Raw genomic sequence first — 17098 nt, forward strand, 5'->3', positions numbered from 1 at the left:
CCTCCCCCATCACTCGGCTTCTCCTCATCCAGGGAAACCTTTTGAAAGGTTTTTGTACTCCCCCAGAATGGGTAGTTTCACTGATTCTGGCTTACTGATTAACTGGACTGTAAACAAGCTTCAATAAATAGTTGCTTATAACCCTTTGATTCCCAGAGAATTTTGAGAAACTTGGCCTGTGCTTATTCCCTATATTACAATTTAAGGAGATGTATTAATGAGAATTCTCTGTCCATTTCAATCAATCCCACACACAGCTGCCAGACTCTGAAGCACATCTCAGAGTCTTGTCCCTTTTCCCTCTCAAACATCTTTCAACAGATACCACTGAGAAAATGAAAAGATAAGCCACTGGCGGGGAGAAAACAATTGCAGTTCATAAATCTGATACTATACCCAGAACACATCAAGGACTCTTACAACACAATAATAAAACAAGCAATCCATTTCAAAAATGGGCGAAAGATTTGAATAGACATTTCACCAAAGTAGATATATGAATAGCTAATAAGCACATTTAAAGATGGTCACCATTATTGGTCAAAAGGAAATACAACATAAAACCACAATGAGAAATCACTTCATATCCACTAGAATGGCTACAATCAAAAAGTCACAATAACAAGTTTTGGTGAGAATAGGGAGAAACTGGAACCCTCCAATGGGAAAATAAATGTTGCAGCCACTAGGGAAAACAGTTTTCTTGCAGTTTCCTAAAAGGTTAAATATATACTTACTACATGACCCAGTAATTTCATCCCTATGTATCTACCCAAGAGAAATGAAAACATACATCCACACGAAAACCTGTACATGAATGTTCGTAGCAATATTATTCAAAATAGACAAAGTGGAAACATCCAAATGTCCATTAACTGGTGAATGGAGAAACAAAATACGGCGTAGCTGTAGAATGAGGTATCTTTTGACAATAAAGAGGAGTGGCATACTGATATATTGTGTAACATGGATGAACCTTAAAAGTATTATGCTCAGTGAAAGAAGTCAGATGCAAATGGCCACAAATTACATGATCCAATTCATATAAAATGTTTATAAGAGGCAAATGTATAGAGACACAGAGTAAATAAGAGGTTGCCTGGAGCTGGGAGCGGAAATGTAGTGACTCTAAGTGGGTAGAAGTTGTCTTTTTAAGGTGCTAGAACTGTTCTAAAATTAGATTGTACAACTCTGTAAATACACTAATTTACAGATTCATTGAATTGTATACATAAAGCAGGTGAATTTTTTGGTATATAAATTATATCTCAATAAAGCTGCTTTAAGAAAAAAGAAATAAAAATAATGAAGTAAGCCCCTCCTCCCAAAGTTAACTATAAATTTACCATACAACCCAACAATTCCACTCTGGGTACCTAGCCAAGAGAACAAAGACTTGCACGTGAGAATGTTTATGGCAGCCTACTCATAATAGCCAAAAGGTAGAAACTACCCAAATGTGCATCAGCTGGTGAATAGAGAAATCAAATGTGGTATATCCATATAATTGAACACTGCAGCATGGATGGGCTCCAAAGACACTATGCTAAGTGAAAGAAACCAACACGAAAAACCACATATAAAATGATTCTATTTCCATGAAATGTCCTGCAAAAGTAAACCTACAGAGACAGAAAGCAAACTAGTGATTGCGTGGGGTTGGGGATGGGAACGGGGATTCACTGTAAACAGGCATGAGGCATCTTGTTGGAGTGATGAGGAGGTTCTAAACTGGATGATGGTGATGATCACACAACTCAGTAAGTTTACTAGACATCATTGAGTTGTACATTTAAAACGGGTGAATTTTATGGCATATAAATTACACCTGTTTTCAAAGAACAAAGTTTCAGTGGATCTTCATATGGTATAGTGTAAAGTACAAATGCCTCAGCTTGGTTTTCAAGTCCTTCCTACCAGGCCCAGCTGTGACTTGCCATCCTGCCCCTCACCCCAGTGCAGCCTCACCACATGGCCTACTGTCTTCTGAGCATGCCCTCATTGCCTGCCTTCCTGCTTTAGCTCGTGCTGTTTCCCCAGGTAGCTTAACCCAGCTCCCAATCCTGGGTCTTCCTCACCTCCCCTTGCAATTGCTACTATAATCAGTCTTCGTATTTCCAATCCTTATTGCTTTGCCTATTATGCACTTATCACTGTGCTAGGTGCTCGGATATGCGGCAGCCCCACTGACACCCTGCTCCTGTTCTCTAGGATGGTTGTCAGCCTCGAACGCAGAGCCTGGCACAGGTGCACACTTGGTAAGTGAACGAACGAACAAACCCAATATTGACTTTTCCGCTTGCATCCTGCTGCTCTATCTCTAGCAAACTTTCCCAAGAGAATCTTATGCTTATATAACCTGTCAGTAAAGACCACTATTTCCTCTTAGATATGTTGGGTGAACACTATCTAGATAGGCCAGTCTAGCTCACACATAGTCCAGAGGGTTGGCCCAAGATAAGTACCAAATTCTTAGTATCACAGGGCTGCTGCCTTACACCCACTGCTAAAATCCTTAATAATTCTGATGAGATCCTGACACCCCAGGTCGTGAATCAAGAGAGAAGGCTGTGAAGGCATTACTAACGCTTTCACACATTAGGCCCTTTTTCTAGGACAACATCTACTGTGATTACTGGAGGTTTGGCTTGGCGGCCCTCAGAGAAGCCCAAATTGTTCCTCTGCAGAAGAATTGCCACTTCTCTGGCAAATGTGCCTTGAGTTATTATGGGGACCTCACTCATGCTAAACAGATGACCCCCCTTCTCTAGCAGAGGGATGTACCCGCCCCACCTGTTTGAACTTTGGGTTGTGGTAAACAGGGAATACCCCCTATATATCAGAGCTGGGGTTGACACTCCTTCCCTGGAATTCCACCTTGATACCCGAACATGTGCCCTAAAGCTGGAGTGCATGCAATGCCTCTCAAAATAACTAGAAGTGGAAGGAGCCTGTGTGTCAGGGGGATATGATATTTAAAAGTTTCCAGCTTTAATGAGATATAACTAACATAACATTGTGTGCATTTAAGATGTACAATGGAATGACTGGATACATGTATATGTTGCAAAATGATTACCACAATAGGGTCAGTTAACACTTCTGTCACCTCACTTAGTTATCTGTGTGTGTGCATGTAGTGAGAATATTTAAGATCTACTCTCTTTTCAAGTATATAATATAGTGTTGTTAACTACAGTCACCGTGCTGTACATTGGATCTCCCAAATTTATTCATCTTACAGCTGGGAGTTTGTGTCCTTTGACCAATATCTCATTTCACCCGTCCCCCAACCACTAGCAACCACCCTTCTACTTTCTGTTTCTATGAGTTTGGCTTTTTTAGGTTCCACATATAAGTGAGATCTACAGTATTTGTCTTTCTCTGTCTGACTTATTTCACTTAGCGTAATGCATAAGGATATGATTTTTAAAAAAAGTTCAACTCCCTCTTAGGCCATTTGACCTTGGGCAAATTAATTAACTTCTCTAAACTTCAGTTTCCTTCTGTATAGGATGGAGAAGAAAAAGTTCCTTTCTCATGAGTTGGGTGGATCAGCTAAGATGATGCATGCAAGGCCTTTTGCACAGTACCTGGCACACTGCAAGGGCTCAGTGCATATTATTAGCAGTATTAATAGTAGTAGCAGCAGCATGAAGCATGTGTTCTGTGCTAGAGACCATGCTAGATGATGGCAGTATAATCCATTCATTCAACAAATATATACATAAGGTCTTTACTACTAAAGGCTAACAGCTTTACTATTATTATTTTTGATCTATTATTTTGATCTAGAATAAAACCAACCAAGACTCCTGCCCGTGGGGCGCTTACATTCTGGTGAAGTGACAATCAAGAGTGAAAAAGGCAGTCTCTATCCTCAAAGCTACAGATGAAAAAGCACAACACTGGGGGGAAAGTGATGGATGTAACCACTGGGGACCATTAAGCAGGGTCACCTAACTTAGCTTGGGAGGGTCAGGGACAGCATGTGGGAGTTGAACTAGATCAGAGGGTCCTGTCTCCCCCTGAGATAGGTATAATAATGGCCCCCAAAGAGGTCCACATCCAAATCCCTGGGACCTGTGAGTATGTGATGTTATGTGGCAAGGCGCAATGAAGTTTACAGATGGAATTCAGATTGTTTATCAGCTGATCTTGAGATAGAGGGATTACCCAGGTAAAAGAGGAGGGCAGGAGCGTCAGAGCCATGGTGATGAGATGTGAGAAAAAGGGCGAATTTTAGGCATTTCCTTCTTCTGGGTTCTCAGTATCCTCAAAGCCGTCCCTGTCTGGACCAAGAAGTCTCCACTATTTTACAATTCTCCATTGCCCTACAGGGTACCAACTCGTTCCTTATATTTTCCACACAAAAGTCTGGGGAGGAGGGTGCAGTAATTCCCATTTCAGAGGAGGGATTTGCCCAGAGTCACATAACTAACTAGTGGGGGAGGGTCTGGACTCCACAACCCCCTGGCAGTGAGCCCAACATTCTACTCAACCAATTCCAGTGGATACAGATATGCAGGAGAAGTAAGTTCCCACCAGGGAAATGTGAGCAAAGGAAGGAGTACATGAAAACTTGCAAAGGAGCAGGAAGAGGTAGAAGGATATTCACATCAAGTAGGGAGGTGGGAAGCAGTCATCCTTCTTCCTTATGTCACTCTTCCCTAGACCCTACACAAAGGAGAGAGGGAGTGGGGAAAGGGGGGAAGAAAGAGAGAGAGAAGGGGGAGGTTGTGGGTTCCCAACCCACACCTCCAGGTATCTTAGTTTTAAATTTTCTTTCTATCATGCAGCAGTAACTCTGAGTTTCTGCAGAGCAATCTCATCATTTAACCCTGCTAAATAAATATTAGTGGGCTGGACCTATAGATGAACCACATGTCCAGATTCACATCAGCAACCACCCTCAGAGATTTGGGTTTTAAGTGTTATGAGAGAGCAGGGTGAAGAGAACCTGGCCAAGGGTGGAGAGTAAGAGAAGGCGATCCTCAGGAGAGACCAAGCCCCTTCCAATTCTCCTTGCTGGAATGTTCTTGCAGCTTGTCACCTGGGGACCTTCCCCTGATCACCTCATCTAAATAGGCCTCCCCTGGTTATACTTGGTCTTACCGCCCATTTATTTTAATCAGAGAATTTCATTTGTCTGTCTGTAATTATCTTGCTTATTTCTTTTCTTGTTTATTTATTTATTGGCTGTCTCCCCCAGTAGAAGGCAAACTCAGTGAAGGCCAAGACTAACTTATTTTACTGTTCACCATGTAATCCCTGGACAACGTGTTAGATAAATTAAAGAATGAAGGAAGTCAATAATGTATGAACTAAGATCTGAGATCTGAATGAGCAGATGTTGACCCAATAAAAATGGTGGAGTGTTTGGGGATGTTTTTGAGAGGGAAGAGCCCGTTATTTCCTTTTCATCCCAACCATGTGGAGTCTGCTAGGGTCTGTTCCTGGATTTCTTTTCTTTACCTGTGCTTACTCCCAGATGATCTCAGCCACAAATCCCAATATAAGCTGATGATTCTCACATTTAGGTCTCTTGCTCCTACTTCTCTGAACTCCAGAACTATATTTCCAACTGTCCACTTCCCATCTCCACTAGGATTTCTACTAGGCATTCCTGCCAAATAGCACCCACCCCCTCCAGTCTGTGAAGCCAGAGCAGAGCCTTACAAATACAAACTGTGTCTACAAATGCCTCCAAGTGATGGTGGGTCAACTGGATGAGGAGAAACCAGTCGTCTCCCCCAGCACTCCCTTTCACCTTGCCCTGCTTAATATTTCCCCAAAGCACTTATTAACATCTGGCATACTGTGTATTTTTCTGTTTATTGTCTTCTCTCCCTGTAAGAATATAAACGCCTCATGGGTAGAGAATTGATCTCTTTTATTTTCTGATGTGTCTCTAACAACTAGAGCAGGGTCTGGATGTAGTAGGTTCCCCATAAATACTCACTGAGTGAGTGAATGATGGAATGATTCAATGTTCTTACTCACATAACCCCATCTGATCTTTACCTGAATCTTTCTTGGGGGACCATTATATCCCATTTACATATATGAGAACCCCTAACATTTAAATGATTTTCCCAGATCATATAACTTATGTTTGGCAAATCTGGAGATTAAATTAGCTTTCGGACTCCAGAGCTTTCTACAATGCCAGAACTATCACATTGGCCTGGTTACATTATGAAATGGCCTCCAATTTGGCTTCCTGTTCTTAAGGGTCCTTGAAAAGAATTCTCTTTTGAAATGAATTTATATGCTTATGTAAAAAGGAGATATACTTGTTATAAAAATGTAGACAACATAGAAAAGAATAAGGGTAAAAATAAGGTGCTACCCCCAAACCCCATCAACTAGGAATAACCACTGTTGGTGACAGTCAGTCCTATTGGGATGACTCAAAATCTGTTCCTTCTCTCCTCTGCCTCCTCCAAGTGGCATATATTACCACGATTGACCCAATTTCTCAGGCCAAAACTTAGGACTCATCCATAATCCTTCTTTTTATCTCACTCCTCATGTCACCAAGTAATATGGACTCTGCTTTGAAATATATCTGGAAACTACTTCTCTCACCTTGACCACCATCATCCTAGGCTAGGCAACCATATATTTCTTGCTTGAATGATGACAATAGCTTCACCCTGTGTTTCTTGTTTGGATAATGACAATAGTCTCCTCGAATATTCTTGTTTCTATTTTTGCCCCACTAGTTTTATTAAATATACCATAGCCAGAGTTTGGGAAACATAAATCAAATTACTTTCTAACTCAAAACATTTCAGTGATTTCCCACTGTACTTAACATAAAAAATTCATACATGCCTAGTCAGCAACAGTAACAATGTCCTTTATATTCCTTGGACATACTAAGCTTATTTCTGCCCCAGGGCCTTTATACTTGCTGTTTTCCCTGCCTGGAATTCTCTTCTCCTACATCTTTGTGTGGCTTCTCCCTTTACATCATTTAAGTTCACGCTCAAATACCACCACTTTAGAGAGGCTGGCCCTGATCTTCCTACCTACCTAAACTAGTCCCTGGCCGCTTTGGAGTCAGAAGAAAAGAATTTCTTGTTTTGTTTTTTTTTTTTTTTTAAGATTATTTAATTATTTATTTATTTAACAGAGAGAGAGAGCACAAACAGGGGGAGCAGAGGAGGGAGAGGGAGAAGCAGACTCCCTACTGAGCAGAGAGCCCGATGTGGGGCTCGATCCCAGGACTCTGAGATCATGACCTGAGCCGAAGGCAGACGCTTAACCAACTGAGCCACTCAGGCGGCCCCAGAATTTCTTCTTTGTAATACTTTCATTACCTAAAGGCATATTATGTAATTAGTTGTTCCTTTTTTTGTTTGTTGTATGTACTACTAAGATGTAAGTTGTGTGAAGTCAGGATTACTGTCTTGTTTGTTTCCCTGCTTTTCCTCAATGCTTAGAATGATGCTTAGCACATACTAGGTGCTCAATAAATGTTTGTTAAATGAATTTGAAAATAGAAGGATAGATCAGTAATTGTATAAAAAAGGGGTTATAGACTTTATGCTTTTAAAAATAAAAATTACTATATTGAATATTTCTTATACTTAACAGAAAAAAAAAAGTTGAAATAAAGCCAAAGGAATTGCTTACCTTTCAAAAAATGTCTCTTCATAAGATGAAATAATAGTTGCCAAACAATGGCTCTAAAGAAAAAGAAAAGCATAGAAATCATTAAGGGATGGTGATTGTTATGCTGTTAGGTTTTTCAACCACATATTTCACTTTCAGGTGGTACCTATTTAATCCATGCTGTGATAGATCTTTTTGTTTGTTCATTTATTCATTCAACAAAAATATATTGAATACTTCGTGTCAAGCTCTGGTATGGGGCTAGATAGTAAGACAGGCAAGATCCCAGTCTCATGGTCAGTGTGTGTGTGTGTGTGTGTGTGTGTGTGTGTGTGTGTATAAGAGGCAGAAAATAAACAGTGAATACCCAATGACTGAGACATTTTCAGGTTCTATTTATGAAGAAATAAACCAGTATGTGGTGATAGAGACTGGCCCAAGGTAGGCTAGGGTGGGTTGGGGTGGCTGATTTGGATTGGGGGTCAGACATGGCCTGTCTTGTGCAAGTGACAAATTTATTTGAGTTCTGCATCAGCAAAGGAGTCAGGGGAATCTCTGGGAACAGAGAGCAAGCAGTCAGGCAGATGCAGTGCCAGCTGGCTGGTCTGGGGACTGGAGAGCCGGCCAGTGCAGGAGCTTGGAGACCAAGGAGGCCACACACGTCTGAGAGGAGGGTAGGGAGGTGGCACATGCCTCGTTCATTTGGCAAGTAGTTCAGATTTTATTCCAAGAGTAAGGACAAGCTTTAAACAGAAGGATGGCATGAAGTGAGTGCTTCCTTCTCCTAAAAGCTCCTTTGCAGTCCAATGGCTCCAGATTTTTGTTAGTCACATTACTTGATGCTGTAAGATTTATATTCAGTTCTGTGTTCAATTCTCACAAGTGTTGAGCTGTCTTTTAGATTTAAAGTGGTATAGTGTTTATCATCATTGTTTAAAAACTGTGTCTTCTCTTTCTCACTTCCTCCTCCCTTGGTTTTCTTTCAGAAAAAAAAATAATTTTATTGTTTCCTATCATTACATATTAAAGAGCAAATCTGTAGAGACGAGAAAAGACCTCAACAGAAATATAATTTAAACATGAAAAAAGTTCTTTTTTCCAAGGTATTAGGTTGATACCTTTTCAAAGTGCATTTGTCTGGCCTTTGCAGTAACTTTTGTTTACTTGTCAAAGCCTGCCATAAAATCAAGCCTGTCGGTGTCTTGTCTATTCTACCATTCTTGCAATAGAGTCCTCATAAAAAGCCATGTACTGTTGGTGCTTCAAGGCTGTGCTGAGCTCTTTGTAATGGCTTTATTTTTCTCTCTTATTTTTCTTCTATAATTCTTCCTTCAGCCACCTCCCTGATATTCTGCCTTCCTGAATGCTTTTCTTTATATTCTGATTTTCCAGGAGTGTTCTCTGCCCCTCAACCCCCTACAGCCATTAGGATTAGATAGAAAAGTCCAACTGATTGTAACTTTACTTCTTTCTCAAGTGAATGGAGTTTGGAAGCAAGCAGTTCAAGACCATTGCGATCATCAAATGGCCCAGGCCCCTTCTAGTTTGTTGCTCTAGCAATCTTAGTTAACAGACATGCACCTTATGTGTGGACAGATGTTCCAACCCCACCATCATATTTACATTCCAGCCACTAGGAAGGAACCCACCTTCTTCCTTGAAAAGCAAACTTCCCACCCTCACACACTGCTGGTGGAAACAGATAAATGGGATGCGGTGTATACATATTCAGCAAAAAAAAAAAAAAATGAAGTACTAATACATGCTATAACATGGATGAACCTTGGAAACATTATGCTAAATGAAAGAAGCCAGTCACAGAAAACCTACATATTACATCACTCCATTTGTATGTGGTGTATGCATTATATCTCAATAAAACTGCTGAAACAATAAAAACAAAAGCAAATTTCCCAGTTTTACACATGGCTTCCACTTCCATCTCATAGGCTAGAAGGTAGTCACGTGGTCATGCCTATATGCAAGGGAAGCTGGTAAATGTAGTCTTTATCCCAGACAGCCATGAGCCCAGCTAAAAACCAAAAGTTCTGTTCCAATAAAAAGAGAGGACAGAGACTGCAGAACACTGATCATCTCTGACCCACCTTAGTCAGACCTTAGACCTTGTCAGTCTACCCACAGAGGGTCACTGGATGTACTTTCCAGGAACATGACACTTAATTTTAGGTAAATTGATCACTTTTCCAGAGTCTATGCAGGGATGTGTTGGCTTTGTGTGCTCACATATTTTAGATCAAAATTAATTTCATTTGGCAGTCATTCTTTATAGTTTTGTTTTATAACATTTTCCTTGTTTATTGAAAGTGGAAGGTGTTTTTAACTTTTTGCTTTCAGTTGGTTTCAAAAGTTGGAAGTGAATTCAAAATGCCCCTTTCCTACTATTTTTAACTCCAGTTTTTCAGGATAAATACTCTTGAATACATTTTTTTTCTAAATGCAGCTCTTCTGGGATTTTGTAGAAGACTTTAGCCCTTCTGGGCTTTCCTCTACTTTTTGAATCCAGCCCAGCCCCCAGTGTTGGACTTTCAGTGCTCTCTAGAGACAGGCTGTTCTTCTCCAGATACACTCCCCTCCCACCTCACCTGCCACCCCCCACACACTGCTTGTCGGGTCTCACTTTTCAATAAAGGTTCTGTATAAGCTGTAGAGTGCTATGTATACATCGGCTGTATTTATTAATTTCTTACTGCCTGGATTAGAATGCTTTTCCCTTTTGCCTGTTCCTCAGGGACCTCAAATGCAACCCCTTTGAATCTAAACACAGCATTTCTTATCCCTTAGCCGCTCTTCTTGGGAAATGGCACCACCTGTTGCCCAAGTCGAAAACATGGGAGCCGTTCTGAATGCTCCCTTCTTACCCATTTGCCAAACGTACTCACTCACTGAGGCCTCTCCACTCTCTTTCCTGATGATCCTCACCACTGCCCTTGCTCTTCACCTCCACGGCCACCGCCTCGGTTCTGTCCTCAATCATCCTGGACTGGATCTGCCTTCCTGCCTGGGATTCAAACCCCTCTGGCTGCACATGTCACACAGCAGCCAGCACCATTTTTCTTCCGTGCAAACCACACCTAGTCTCCTGCTCGCCACTCCCGTCACTGTTCAGATCCTTTATTGGTTCTCCACTCTCCTCAGTTAAGTTCAAACCTCTTTGCCTGGCAAAAAGGCCCTCCAAGGCCTGGTGTTTACTGCCTGTCCCACATCAGATTGTCTCTCTTCCCCAATGTCTCTCCTTCCTGCTAACCATACCAAGCAACCCACAGTCTTGCAAAAGCCTCTGCGGTATTGCCCCCAATCTTTAAAAATTATGGTAAAATACACCAACAGAAAAGAGGTTGGGATCTCCTCTCTCTCCATCTGGAAGCTGACTCCTATTTGTGTTTCAAAACTAAGTTCAGGCATCATTTTCTCTAAACCTTTCCTTTCACTTACCCCTGGTCTGATTTCAGTGTCCTTCGTGTTTCCATAAAACTCTGTGCATACTTCTCTACAAACATAGCATGACGCCATAATTGTTGGCTTATTTGTTTGTTTTCCCTTAAGTCCATGGACAATATCTCATTTCTGGATTCCCAGTCCCATGCCTATACTTGAATTATGTAACAGAATTAAACAAATGTTGAAAAGCAATAACTAATAATGAACTATCTCCCCTGCATTTACATTTTGTTGACTTTAGAACAGGGCAGGAAATGACTAAGTGGAATTCCAGAAACCCAGGCTCTTCCATATGCCCCCACTAACCCTACTCCCAATAGGGCAATCATTGGTTCAGTGACATGTTGACTCAGACTGCCCTCCAGCCAGTGGAAAGCAGGCATAGCAAGGACTCTGAATCCGTTCTGTGTACCAGTATTGCCCAATTTGTCAATAGCCTGTACCTGTGTAATCCTCCTTGTTGGAGTAGAGTGGTTCTTTCTGAGTTTGAAAAAAACTAATGTAATGTGTGTTTACTGATATGACATCATATTAGGTATCAGGGTATTAGGCAGAAGGTTAACTGAAAAAGAGGAGCCTGACTCTAAGTGATCTGGTCAACTGGGATGAAGGGACTAATGTATGTCAAACTTTGAGCAGCCTGCTAACTGGACCAGTAACGGACCATGGGTCCAAATGTAGTAGGGGGCAACTATATTTTATTGATTATAAGGTGCTCTTATTTCACATTTTAATGTCTCTGAAACTGGAATGTATTTAAATTCAGAGAAACATAATATTATAATAAGAAGTATAAGAGAAATCCAATGTCACTATTATACCAGAGAAATATAATAACAAATATTAATTGATTGAATAGTGCCTAAGCCTGGAATTTCATACATTAATCCAGGAAACAGAGTGGGAAAAAACAATGAGTGGCTTACAAAGAATGTCTAAAAACTTAAATTTGCATTGACTATGGGAGATTTTTCAGTGACCTGAGAGTAAAAACCATCACTTATGAGCTCCTTCTAATTGTCAGAGAAAATACATACATTTCACTCATCCTCAACCTCCTAACCTTGGAAGGTAGGCGTTATTAATTCTACTTTTTAGTGAAGATTGAGAAAGTCTGGTCCTGCCCAAAGTCACATGGCTAGAATATGTCACAAACGACCAGATTTCAAAATCTGTTAGCTTTGTTTTATTCTATGGTCCCTCCTGAAGCAAGCACTAACCCTAAAGATAAAAATAATCGTTATCTAAGACTGGAAGAAAATTTTTTTCAGTTTGAGTAATTGGATCATCATTGAAGATCAAACCTATCCCTTCCATGTTAGAAACTAACAGAGAAGGTCGATAGGAAAGAGGCCTGAGCAAGCTTCTTGAGTTTGGCTTATAGGAGCCCTGAGAATGGAAATCCATGAGGGTTATTTCATCCCAAACAACCATAAATATGATGTTGAGTCCAGCTTCATGAAAAAATCAGAACTAGAACTGCCTACTCTGAATACAACGTTGGTACCAATTATGTAAAGGTCTGGAGACTTAAACTTTGACATCACTGAGACCAAAGGTATTTTGCCCTAAATCTTTCTCACTGTGATTGCAAATTTGTAGAATTACCTACTGTCTACCTGACAGGACCTATGCCTGGTATCAAATTTTTCTCTTATATCAACATCACTTCAGTCCAGCCAGAGTTCACCAACCCCCCTTGGAAACTCTAGATTAGACTGTTGACTCCCCAAAAGTGGCCCAATTCCTTCCAGTTCTGGTTGTGCCTGGTACTGGGATTTTTCCCTTCTCCTTATTGGCCTGTTCCAATTCTGTACTTCTGATTTTCCAGCATGCCTTCTGCTGGGATATTGTCTTGAACCTGAGTCTTGACACTGCATGCCCTGAGGCAGGGTTTAGAAAATTACCTATGAAAGCCATGAAGTACTTACTAGCCATCATGCTTCTATTTTATCAGGACAATTTGTGCTAATTATTATTTTGCGCTTGTATATATATTCTTTTTTTAAAGAAGTTTTATTAAGATATAATTCACATACTATAAAATGCACCCATTTAAGTGTACAGTTCAGTGGTTTTTAGAAAACGAGTCGTACAGTCATCACCGCAATCTAATTTTAGAATATTATCATCACTCTGTTCCCCCTCCAACCCCTCCCCCCCCCCCGGAGAAAACACTATGCTCATTTGCCATCACTTTCCAGCCCTAAGCAACCATGAATCCACTTTCTGTCTCTATAAATTTGCCTGTTATGGACATTTTACATAAATGGAATCATACAATATGTGATCTTTTGTGTCTGGCTTCTTTCATTTAGCATAATGTTTTTGAGGTTCATCCACATTGTAGCGTGTATCTGTACTTCTTTCCCTTTTAATGGCCAGATAATATTCCATTGTATGGCTCTTCTACATTTTGTTTATCCATTCACCAGTAGATAATAAACATTTGGGTTGTTTCCACTTTTTGGTTATTATGAATATCGCTATTATGAATACTCTTGTACAAGTTCTTGTGTGGACGTGTTTTATTTGTCCTGGGTATACACCTTGGAGTGAAATTGTTAGTCATATGGTAATTCTACACTTAGCACTTTGAGGAACTGCCAAACAGTTTTCCAAAGTGGCTGCACCATTTTACATTCCTAGCAGAAATTTATGAAGATTCTAACTTCTCCCTATTTTTGTAAGTACCTGTTCTTATCTTTATTTTAGCCATCCAAGTGGGTGTGAAGTGGTATCTCATTGTGGCTTTGATTTGCATTTCTCTGGTAACTAACGATCTTGAGAATATTTTCATTTGTTTATTGGATATTTGTATATCATCTTTGGAGAAATGTCTATTCAAGCCCTTTGCCCATTTTTAAATTGGTTGTCTTTAATTACTGAGTTACCAGAGTTCTTTATATATTCTGGGTACAAATCCCATATTGTATATGGTTTGCAAATATCTTTTCCCATTCTGTGGGTTGTCTCTTCACTTTTTTGATATTGTCCTTTGAAGCACAAAAGTTTAAAATTTTGATGAAATCTAATTTATGTTTTTGTTGTTGTTGTTGTTACTTGTGTTTTTGGTGTCATTTCAAGAACCTACTGCCTAACTCAAGGTCATGAAGATTTACTCCTGTTTTTTCTTCTAAGAGTTTTATAGTTTTAACTCTCACATTTAGGTCTATGAGCCACTTGGAGTTAATTTTTGTGTATGGTTTAAGGAAGAGGTCCAACTTCATTCTTTTGCATGTGAATATCCAGTTGTCCCAGCCCCATTTGTGGAAAAGACTATTCTTTCCCTATTAAGTTGTCTTGATACCTTTGTTGAAAATCAATTGACCATAAGTGTGAGGTTTTATTTCTGGATCTTCAATCTATATGTCTATCTATACACCAGTGTCACGCAGTGTTAATTACTGTAGTTTTGTAGTTTGTTTTTTCTCCAACTACAATTTTTTTTTAATAAAGAGAATTACAAAACATGGAAAAATCAGCTCAGAAAGTCCACTTACTTCTTTAGTAGATCATTTTTTGACACAGTAACATGAATTTTAAATACTATTACATAAAGCATGATGGAGAAAAGAAATTTTGCTTTATAATTAGAAAAGTCACAATAAAACTTGCCAAGAAAAACAAAAACAAAAACAAGCCATTTTGAAAATAAACACAGTCCATGCCAAACTAGTATAAGATGAAGCCAGGAGTCTTCAAAAGGAAAAAACTTTCTTCCCAATATTTTCTCTCCTTTTTATGGTTTCTGAAATTGGGAGACTGTCAAATTCAAAGGTTGCTGAGCTGTTCTGATTTGGCTCTTTTGGTATCTGTTTTTTCACCACGCTTGTCCTTGGATTTATCTTCTTCCTTAACATCTACTTTTTTTGTCCTCAGTTTCCTTCCTGTCTTCTTCAGTTCTAGTTTTCTTTGCACTTTCCTTATGATAGCCATATTTCTAATGACCTCCTTTTCCTTCATCCTCAGAATCTGAGAAGCCCTTATCACAAGCTATCTGTTTATCTGGTATTCAAACAGAAATTCTCTTGTCTGAATCTTCTCCATCTTTATCTCCACTGTCTTCATGAACAGCATCTTCTGGAATAGTTTGTATCTGGATGCCAGGTACATGAGGTAGCATGTGTAAATTTTCAAAAAAATGCTGTTTTATCTTTTCCATATATTCAATAGTGTTCTGGTTTGTCATGTTTGAAGGACTAATATGTAGTTTGTAGTCTGGTCCAAAATACTAAAAGTAATCATTATATGGCCATTCACTGGGAACCTCACAATTGAGGGCAACTGCAGTTGTCCAATATCGAGCAACATTACATATTGTATGTCCAATATCGAGCAACATTACATATTGTCTATCCACCTCCCCCAAGCATCAGTAATGGCATATTGAAAGTTTTTACCACTTCTACACATTTAGCATGACCTTTGACTGTCAGCTTGAAGCAACCAAGTCTATCACCAGTGAGTCTGCACCACACTATGACACCACAGCACTAAGTTGATACATCTCTATCACTTTTAGGATAATAGGCTTACATAACTTCCCATGACTCATCATCTATACCATCTCTCACTGGAAAGTTGACAGCAGAGTATTTGCCTTTTTCTGTACCAATATCCCTAGAGTCTCCTGTTCCAGGTAAGTATTCCCCATATTTATGGAATAATAGTCATTAAATGATCTGCTGCTTAAAAGCTTCTTGAGTACCATCACCATGATGAATATCAATAATAATATATAAGACTCTGATGATACTTCAGTAATTCAAGGATGGCAAGTACAATATCATTAACACAACAGAATCCTATTCTTCTGATTTCTTAGTATGATGTAATCCTCCACCCCAGTTAACAGCCATGTTGGTTTGTTGTTGGTTTAACTTCACAGCCCCAAGCACCAGTTGAGAGCTTATAAAACACAGTCCATCAGACTCTGGACAATCATCTCCAACACTAAATTTCTGCATCTGCTTACTATACTCAGACATGTTATCTGGTCTTACTGAACGTAAACATTTGATGTATTCACCACTGTAGTATTTTGTCATTTCTTCAGCAGTGGTTTTATGGGACTGTATATTTCCATTTTTCTATATAAGCCATAATTTAGCAGCAAGTTACAGGTCATGAGGATTCTGAGGTTTCATGGGCTGACCCTGTCAATAATAATAATTTCCAGTATCACCATCATAGTAGTAGCTGACTTTCTTCTTGCCACCTCCCTTACACTAGGCCATGGACTCCCAGACCACAGCCAGCTCCCAGCTCTGGCTCCTTCTGCTCCTGCTGCTGGGCCTCAATCCAACTTGGGGGTGGCAGTGCCATAGAGAAGGGCAGGCTGGCAGATGGAGAGAAAAGGGTGATGGGAGGGCTCAAGAGCACCTAGTGTATACAGTAAAATATTGACAGTGATTATCTCTCTGGGTAACATTTTCATTTTTTTGCTTTTTGCTTTTCTGCATTTTCCACTTTTTATGTTGAACACCTACTATCATTGTAATTAGAAGCAAAACATATCAACTGTTATTTTTGAAAATACTAACCAAATGATTGGGTGAGATAATAAGGGGGAAAAAATGTGTGCTGACCAATCCTGTTATTTTTATGAACTTATGGAAAATAGTAACTGGGAGCCAACCGTCTCCGGCACAGAGGCGAGGGTATATGGAGTTCTGAATTTCACAGAGGAAGAAAGAAGATAAAATGGCCAAGGTCTTTTTGATGGCCCCTGGCTCTAAGAATTAGAAAATTAATAATGGTTAATAGTTTACAAAAAAGAAAGGAACTTGTACATTTTGTTTTGGAAAGGTATTACAAAGGGGAGATCAACAAAAGTTTGCAGAAACAAATTCTTTTGTCATCTGGTAATACATGATATCTGATTTGGATTGACTTTCTTTGGTTTCTTTAAAAACCTGCATTGTACTCAATTACCAAACAAAATAGTTCCTGGATGACTTACCTGATCTTACTGGTGTACAGATTTAATCGTTTCATCCAGATTTGGAGAGTT

The 17098-nt window shown here is 39.6% G+C and overlaps 1 pseudogene; it reads right to left on the reverse strand.

The window, feature by feature from the left end:
- Window positions 1-14880: 14880 nt before the first annotated feature.
- On the reverse strand, window positions 14881-16322 carry LOC116649550 (annotated as a pseudogene).
- Between the last annotated feature and the right edge of the window lie 776 nt (window positions 16323-17098).

Source organism: Phoca vitulina, unplaced genomic scaffold (genome assembly GCF_004348235.1).
Source record: "Phoca vitulina isolate PV1807 unplaced genomic scaffold, GSC_HSeal_1.0 scaffold48, whole genome shotgun sequence".
Lineage (NCBI taxonomy): Eukaryota > Metazoa > Chordata > Mammalia > Carnivora > Phocidae > Phoca > Phoca vitulina.